This window comes from Nothobranchius furzeri, chromosome 10 (assembly GCF_043380555.1).
Source record: "Nothobranchius furzeri strain GRZ-AD chromosome 10, NfurGRZ-RIMD1, whole genome shotgun sequence".
In the NCBI taxonomy this organism is placed as follows: domain Eukaryota; kingdom Metazoa; phylum Chordata; class Actinopteri; order Cyprinodontiformes; family Nothobranchiidae; genus Nothobranchius; species Nothobranchius furzeri.
In genome coordinates, this window is record NC_091750.1 from 42680272 (window position 1) to 42689539 (window position 9268).

Consider the following 9268-nt stretch of genomic DNA (forward strand, 5'->3'; position numbering starts at 1 on the left):
ATGTACATTAACAAAATTAAATCTATCAGATAGGTAGGACCTAAACCTATGGGACTCAAAAGTATTCAAAATTCAATAAATAAATAAGACATTATCGAAATAAATATCTACATGAAGAAATACAAAATAATCATGTAATCTGACAATGAAATGATAAAATAACAATGTTATGTAAAATCTAAGCTCAATATTATGAAATGTTTTTTCATTCGTCTTTTAAAATGTCTTTATTAATATAATGTTTTTTCAAAAGTCATGTTTTCATAATATTCCAAATTAATATTGAGCCATTTTTATTTAATTCATTCAGTTTTTATTACATAACGTCGTTTTAACAAAGACAGCTTTTATTTCATAATAGTGTTTTTTCCCATGGTTGATTTATTTCATAATGAGACTTTACAGCAGAACACACATCTTAACATCCGTTACTATCTTAACACTTACACTGGTGTTAAATACTTAACCCTAGAGGAGTTGGTTTTTAACACCAATTCAGAGTTAAAGTACCAACTCTCCAAAAAGTGTTAAATTAACTATTACTGGGATGGACCCATATAGACACTTTAAAAGTGTTTAAATCAACTCTGATAGTTATTTTGAGCATGCTGAATTTGCTGTATGACCGTTAATGTAGTACAGGCCAATATTCGAGGATTTACGTTAGATACAGTAGTATTACAGATAAAGTATTACTTAATAGCCTTTGACTTTATACGTAAACATTTTTTCATTTATTCTAATAGGCTTGGTGAAGAAAGCGAGACAAAATATGCTGGTGGAGGTTCTTAAACATCCAGGTCATGGTAATTCAAAAGGGTTCAAACGAAGGAAACTGGACTTCTTGGTTCTTGAAAACATTTCACTTTTCATCTGTGGAGCTTTGTCAATTTTGACATATTATGAATATGGTAGAGTCAAGGTTATAATTTGTAGCTGTCTATTGGTATTTAATGAGCAGAAACGTCTCCGAGTACCCCTCCTCTCTACCCCCGAAGGGTCATTGGCCTCTATTGAATGGGAGTCGTGTTGATTAGATGCAGGAAGGTGTGACCAAGACTCAAATTGCTTAGGAATGTGATACATAATTGTTACAATTATACCTGACTGTGTATTTCTATATCTTTATGCCACCTCAGATTTTGTTTCACTGAAACTATTCATAATAATAACAATAATAACAACAATAATAATAATAATTATTATTATTATTTTTATTATCATTACATGGAGGTAATTTTGAAGAGAATTTAACAGTTAAGGATGAACAGTTTGAACTGGAAAAGTCCTACTGGTTTACCAGCCGGGTGGTGACTGGTTGCTGGGCTGCTTTGCTGTCAGGGTGATGTTGACTGGTGCTCAGATGGATCAGGCTAGTCTGTCTTTCAACAAAGTCGGTCTCCTTATTCAGCAAAATGAAGTTTGTGGGCTCCTCCGTGGATAATTCTCAACTTGCTGCTTTATTCCTATTGGTGGTGGTGTGTGTGTGCGTGCGCGTGCATGCATGCGTGCGTGTGTGTGTGTGTTCGTGTGTGTGTGTGTGTGTGTGTGTGTGTGTGTGTGTGTGTGTGTGTGTGTGTGTGTGTGTGTGTGTGTGTGTGTGTGTGTGTGTGTGTCAGACACCTCCCAATAAAAATGGCTATTTGTGGGCACCAGCTCTCCTCCGGTGTGTCCGGCCACGCCATGCTGGGCTGTTTGGTATTCACGCAGCACGGCGCTCCTTCAGGTGTTGCTGGAGGCTCCGTGGCATCGGCACGCATTGATTAGTTGGCATTGTTCACTATGACGCCACGTTAAGGTACAGGATGAAACAAGCCTAATAATTAGAGGAGGAAAGCGAAAGGAGACTAGCTGATGCTTTGTTTTGAACTGCCTCTGATCAGAGTCGTTTAGCAGAAATGAGGTTTGGAGAAAAGACGCCTTGGGAAAAACTTAACATTAAACAAACCAAGTCAGTGGCATTAGGGAGAATCCATATTCCTTTATTAGTCCTAATTCATCCTAATTGCAGCTGTAGAGTCATAAAGGGGTCTTCAGGTCTGTGTCTGTGATGACACAGACTTTGGTCAGAGTTTAGTTAGGAAATGGTGCAACAACAGCAAAAGCATGACAACTAAACAAAAACTGCTCCGAGAGCTTGTCAGATATAATTCTGCCCTGCTGCTGGAGGATAGCAGCTTCAGATGTTCTGAAAGCTTTAGACTTTTGGGAGAATTTAAAACCCATTCCTTCATAAAAACAGGTTTTTGCAAAACTTTAAAACGAGATCTCACTAAAACAGCCAACCCTTCAGGTTCACTGGGACTGGGTGGACTTTAACAATGAAGGCCTGCTGGTGTGTGAGACCCGTGCGGCTGAGGCTGGTGGGTTTCATGGGCCTGAGGGCTGCTCAGGTCTCAGACCGCTTCTGAAAACCAGAGACGGTCCAGCAGCAGAGCCAGGCTGGGTCAGACACAGCCAGCACACTCACTGGTGCACGTGGCTTTTCGTAGATGCTGCAGCTTTCTGAATGATGTGAGCTGCTGAAGCGGAACCCTCTCATGCTTGTTGTTGAACCCAGCTGTGTTCTTTAATGTGTCAGCTCATCTTCTTCCCTCTGCACCAGCTAATCATTTTTAAATGTAAATCAGCTTTATTCAACCCCTCCCCCTCTTGGAACATTTGGTACAAAGTTGACTGTGCCCTCCGCCCACGTCCCAAGAGCCGAACCTGTGATTTTTTATCAAGAGAGCTCACAAGTTAGGGTCTCAGGGAGCAGGTGAAGTACGACTGAGGAGCTGCAGGGCAGTGAGTGACACCTCCTCCTCCCCCTCCTCCCCCAGAGGAGCTGCCACTATAAAGTGTCCCGCTTTAGCCCAGAGGCGCCCACAGCCAGGACCTACCTGTCTGTCTGTCTGCCATCATAAAAAAACAGCTTCATCCCTGGATAGAGGACATGTTCCCGTGTTACCTGTAAAGACCGAGCTCTTACCTGTACGCACAAAGACAAGCAAGGGTGGAAACATTGCGCGTTAAGGACGACACGAGCCCAGACGAGGCGGAGGGAGAAAGCTTTCAGACAAAACAATGAATGGTGTTAGAGACGCACACGAATGGTCCTCATGGTGCTGCACAGAGAGACGCAGCAGCAGAGCGGCAGACAAACACACCAGCCGGCTCTGTTCGCTGCTAACTAGCCTTTGTGCTGGAAGAGGAGGAGACCCCTCCAGTCGAGCAGCCAGGCTTGTCTCTTTGTCCTAAAGAGCATCAGCTGATCATCAGTCAACTCTCCTCCCGCCCCAGACCCGTCTGTTGGACCATCCTGACGGATGCAGGAGCCACACAGCCTCCTCTGGCTGTCCAACAGACACGCTCGCCAGAACATCACACCTTTCCTTCTCTGCTCCACGGATGCTCAGCGTTAGGAAAAATGATCGTGAAGTTCCACACCAATGGAACCGAGCAGGCTCGATGTCAGCGCAGCTTCCACACCTGAGTCTAGAACTTCACCCCCCACTTCACTTCCAATCAGAACCAGAGCCGACCCGACAGACGCGACAAGCAACAGGCTTCGCTTACACAGTTTAAACGTGAAGCAGCTGAAGCGAAGCGAAGCATCCAGACAGGAAACGCCAAACTGGAACCAGTACATTTACCCTGACACATTCACAAGTCCATCTCTGGCTACCATACCCCCAAAGCACACCACTGACTACCCTCACCATCCACCCCCCACCACCACCAACTCCTCACAGCACAACTCCTCCCCCTTAGCCAAAACAACCAAACTAAAGCTAGTCTGTGACTGTCTCCATCTCTCTGGGGAATGCCGGGCAAAGTGAAGGCTTCCGCACCACCTGACGCGCTGCCGTGAACTCCTGCGCCTGCCATCGACTACGCCTTTTGTTATCCGCTGCTGAGCTGAGGAAGAGGAGGAACAGACAAGAGCGATAGGGGAGAGGGAGAAGGGGAGAAAAGAAAAGCAGGATGAAGCTGAGAGGCTCGTAGGAAGCTACAGCCAGGTCAGAGTCTCGGGACGCCCTACACCCCCACCCCCACCCCCACCCTCCCCTGTATCATCTATTTGCAATGTCAGCGTCATCTCAGCATCGTAGCCCCCCCCCCCCCCCCCCCCCCAAACCCCTCCTTCCTCTCCACGCGCCAGACACCGGGACATCAGCCATGTCGTGACATCGTCATCTCCACCTTCTGCTGGTGTTCTTCAGCTCCAACACAACAAACAAAGAGAAAAACATATCTGTTCCTGCCCCCCACCCCCACCCCCCACCCACCCACCCACACACACACACACACCTGACCCTGCAGCACACCCCCCCATCACACCGGGTCTGTACCTGTCTGCTTGTCTCTCCCGTCTGCAGCTGCTTGCCCAGAGTGAGATACTGCAGCAGGAGTCTGCAGCGACAGCCCTCGCTCTGTCTCCCCCCCTCTCTTTCACACACACCCCCTCCATTCAGCCTTTGCTGTGAACACGTTCCTCCCTGGGCTGATCAATTTCTCCTCGTTTCCAAAGTGAAACGCTGCAGCAAAGCAGGCAGCCGTAGAAGAGATGCGCTGCCTTTGAGTCCACACGTGTGTTCGCATTTGACGGCGACTGCAGCTGCTGTGTTTGCATCCGCCATCAAAGTTAGTGGAAATCTGCTTGTTTTTCTCTACGTATTTCTGCTGAATTGTAACAAAAGGGATCAAATAGAGTAAAACAGTGTGTGCGTTTTTTTCTATTTGTCCTTCTTTCAGGTCAAGTTATGCCCTCGCAGCTTGCGCTAATCTAGGAGTTTAATCACCGTCAACACCCCAGATAGATCAGGGTTATGACCCTGTGTCACATAACGGGGGGAAGGAGAGCCGTCTGCAAATGTTATCATTGATTCATTACGTTTTTTTTAATTCAAATGGAAAGCAGCAGCTGTAGAACGCGCGTGCAGACGAGGAAAATCGTTAGATTGAAAAATGTTGGTGGATTGGTCGCTACCTTTCTAGCCCTCCGAAATGCCCTGAAGCATCGGGCCGACAGAGGTAAATCCGGCAGCCAATGTCAAAACCGTGGCCAGGTTGAAGTCTATGGGGGATGGTTGGTCTTTGCAGATGGGTTCAGTGATGCGGGCTGTGACGCAGAGACCGGGGGGCAGGGAGCTGGCTGTATGCTGAATCCAGCAGGCGGCAATACAGGTGATCAATCAGCTCCATTACAGCCACGTCACTGCGGAATCGTCTGGAGCCGGCGCCTCATCCTGCCCATCACCCCTCTCACATTTGCCAACGTTCCCCGGCTTCTGGCTGGAGCAACGAAAAAGGCCACGGGTTTTAACACAAATCAGAAACCCTTAGGCGTCCAGCTGGTTTGTTTTATTACTAATGAAAACTCTGTTTGCCTCTGATCCAACATCACCATGTTTACGAGAAGTTCATCAACAATGTCCAAGCAGCCCGGAGAAGCCATTGTGTGCCAGAGGCCGCCAGGTCAGCCAAGCCATGGATCTATATCAGTCTGAGCACGAAGGAGCAGGGGAAGGAGGTGGCGTATGGAAGGGGAGGAGAACAGGCGACAGGGAAGAAGTGATGTGATGCACAGCGCCTCAGCAGCCAGCCTGCGGGACATTAATGATGATCATGTCTTGTCACACTAGCTGTCGGGCCAGTCAGCAGATCCTGCCTTTGTCCCTGCCCTTCTCCGATCAATAGCATTGATCTGTCCCAGGGGTCAAGGGGCAAGGGCATATCAATAGGGGGAGAGTGGCTGATGCAGCAGCCAGAAAGGGGCTGTCTCCAGACAGATCGATGACACCCCGTCTGCCACCGCTGTGTTATGATTATTCATTTGCCATTAACCAAACCACACCGAGGGAATGGGTTTCCTTGGGAAGAATTGCTCGCAGCGGCTGGCTTTTATAGGAAAGTGAGGTTTTATGAGTTGGGGGAGCTGGGGTGCCGTTCTGGCCAGAAGTGAGTGTTCTGGTCACAGGCAATTTGTTACTAAGGTCTCCGCTCGCTGATGACGTCAGGAGGAAGAGGCCAATCACTGCTGTCCAAACTGTTACGGATGTAAGCCAACTGGCTGATTGGACCAGACTCAGGTGTCTGGGAGTCGCTCCCTGTGGTACGCTCGGATGCCTCTTAAAACTCAAGGAAGGACAAGTATCGCTGGCTTTATTTCATCTGGGTCAAGTTTTACAAATATACTGCTTTTAAACAAAGCAGAAGCTATTGGACAAACTTCCACGCCAACAGCTTCCCCCCTCTGGGAATGGGTTTTCCATTATTCCAAGTCATCTGATCTTTCTTTGTGTGGGGCATTTAAGAGCTCTGAGGCAGCGGTTTAGCTGCAAACAAAATAAAAACACACTTTCTGACTCATGTAAGAGAGTCATCTCAAGACCGACTGATGATCAGAAAGACTAAACACCTGAAACCAGAGCATCGCTGCTTTATTCTCACTGAAAATTAGAGGTGAAGACAAAAAGCAGCTGTGATCAAAAGCGATTGCTGCCGAGGCGAAATGAAGGGTTCTAGATTGTTTTCCTCCAAAGGAACCCAATATCCTTAATCAGTCTGCCTCTGGCTGCAGCTGGTAAAGACGAGAAGATTTGATAAAAGAAAATCAGCAGGTTGATCTGCACCAAACTAATCCCATCATTTATTTGTTCAGCCACGCCACAAATGAAGGTGCAGCTGCAGCTACACAGCTGGACAGAGGAGTTCTGAGGCTGCATGATTCACAGAGGCAACGCTTGCCTCCACACATCTGGAAGAGCCATTTAGGATCAGAGGTGAGGAGAGATGAAACGTAATTGCAAGTCCTAAAATAAACAGCTGGTCTCTCCCCGTACAGCAAAAGGAAAGAGGGCCGTTTTCTTCCTGTAAAGCGTCTGATTTGGACCAAATAAATGGACTGTCTTTGCTCCTGCTTTCAAAGAAGAGATCTTTTTTATCTACCCGTGTGACTGGTTTCTCCATCACGTTTCTTTCTTTTCTTTTTCAGCACCAGAGACATGAAGCTAACTGAAGACGAGAGCTTCACTGACAGAGAGGTTGAAAATTACAAGATAAAAGGAGTTCTTGGGTTTCCGGGAATTCACCAGGATCGTATTCCCGCATGGAGAACTGTTTAATGACAATGCCTATGATTGCAATCTGAGGCTCCACTGATTCTAGCTGGAAGTGTCAGTGCCGTGCCAGGTCTCGCTGCTGATTATCTAAAGGTCTTTCTTTAATCCCACTCTGAATAAAACACCAAACAAGAAGCCGGTAGAAAGTTGTGTTTATGTGTCTTTGTGTAAAAGTTACAAACGTGGAATCCTCCTTAGATGTTTCAGCAGTGCTCCTCCTCAGCAGGTCTAAAAGACGAGGTGGAAACTCTGAGCATCAAACACAACAACCCGCAAACCGAGCTGCCTGGAACCAAACAGCTGATTGTTGAAACGACAGTTTTCAGAGGGCTGGTCCACTCAGACGGGTACAGACGCAGTAAAAGCGTCCTTCAAAGCGAAAACACTGCAACAGTGATAAAGAACTACAGCAGACACAGCCGCTACGCCCCCTGCACTCGCTGCATCTCAAATCAAGTCAGCCTGAAGAGTAACAATCTGAGGCTGATCTGCCAGGCCATTTTTGTCTGGTGAGCTGCTCCGGAGTCGTTTTACAAGCTGTGGCTGGAAGCCAGACACGGATGAAGGCTCGTGTTCACGTCCTCCGTAAACCGAAACTTCTGTCGTCGAGGCAAGCCTCCACCTGAAACTAGACCACATCACAAATGGTCGTTGTATGAAGTTGTGGACAATTTATCACAAGACTCAAGGACAACGGATATACATTCCTATTTTCCCACGCTGGATAACTGGGAATATTACAGATATTTATAGGGAAACTTGGTATAAACAACTATAAATCAAGCTCAGGTGATAACTAAACCACTAAATCATCCTAAACTAACTTTACAGATAAAAACGTTCTAACGTCTGAGACCAGCAGGGCCCTCAGCTCAGCCAACAATGTCTGTTTTATAAAAAACAGAATCAAACACATGGACGGATCATTCTGGCGACTGAACCACAGACAGGGACACCACGGACCCACGCTGACCCAGTCAGCCAACGGGTCCCACTAGGATGGGCTCTGCAACCTTTTAGTGAGACCAAAACATTTTTATCGTCTCTCCAACCAAAAATAGTATAAAGCTACAAAATCTAACTGATCCATAAAGGATGGTACTGTTTGGGTCAAGTCCACGGGAATTTCCCAGATGTGTGGGAAGATTTGTGGAACGGTTCACTTGAAACTGTGAAACATTGAGTTAGTGTTTTCTATCTGAGTCACCGACTAAATTAATACTTCAAATCAAATCAAATCAAAGCTTTATTTATAAAGCGCCTTCCGCAACCCTGTCAGGAAGCCCAAGGCACTGTTTAGTTTGTCTGAGTCAGAAACCGCAGGTAACCGGTCACATGATGTTTGTGTCCAACTCCAGCTGTCACCGAGTGAGAAGTGGGGACAGACTGGACAGGTCTCCAGCCCATCAAACTCCAGTCCACCCACTCACGCCTGAGAGAAAACTCATGTTGCATGGGTAGATTTTGCTTACTCCACACAGAGTCCTTACTTACTCCTGCAGCCAGGATTTGAACCAGCAACCTTGTAATGAGCCAACCATACTACCGACTGCACCACCATGCCACAAGATTCCAGTTCGTCACCAACAGCTGCATCCCAATCCGATTGTCCCTTTCCAACAAAGAGCAAATGTCTCAAAGTGTCAAATTACACCCCCATGCCACCCCTAACCCTATCCCTAACCCCATGCCACCAAGGTGCTGAACAGGACTAAAATAAGACAACAAATAAAAACAACAAACATTAATCATAAAATACAAGAAAAGTCAAATAACAGCAACTACCACTCAGAATTAAAAGCCAGATTATAACAATGGGTCTTCAGTGCCTTCTTAAAAACCTAGACTGACGTGGAGAACTGCGCTGATAATGGAAGATTCTTCCATAATCTTTTAAGCCTAGTCCCAGGGACCAAAAGCATATGATGATTCTCTGAGCGAAGAGACTATGGTACGCATGGCTGCAACAAGTCAGACAAGTACTCTAGCACCAACCCAGTCAATGCTTTAAAAACCAATGTAACGATTTTAAAACACACTCTAAAATCAACTGGTAACCAGTGCAGAGCTGCCAGGACCAGACTACACACACCTGGACTCCAACCAGACCCGACCTGCATGTTAATCCTCGCTGCATTACTACAGCAAAGTCAAGTGATTGT

At 46.5% G+C, this 9268-nt stretch overlaps 1 long non-coding RNA gene across 1 annotated transcript; it reads left to right on the forward strand.

The window, feature by feature from the left end:
* The first annotated feature begins 4540 nt into the window (after window positions 1-4540).
* LOC107385989 (uncharacterized) lies at window positions 4541-7241 on the forward strand. Its single transcript, XR_008559015.2, has 3 exons — window positions 4541-4626; window positions 6647-6767; window positions 6980-7241. It is a non-coding gene; the product is annotated as an uncharacterized lncRNA (long non-coding RNA).
* The last annotated feature ends 2027 nt before the right edge of the window (window positions 7242-9268 follow it).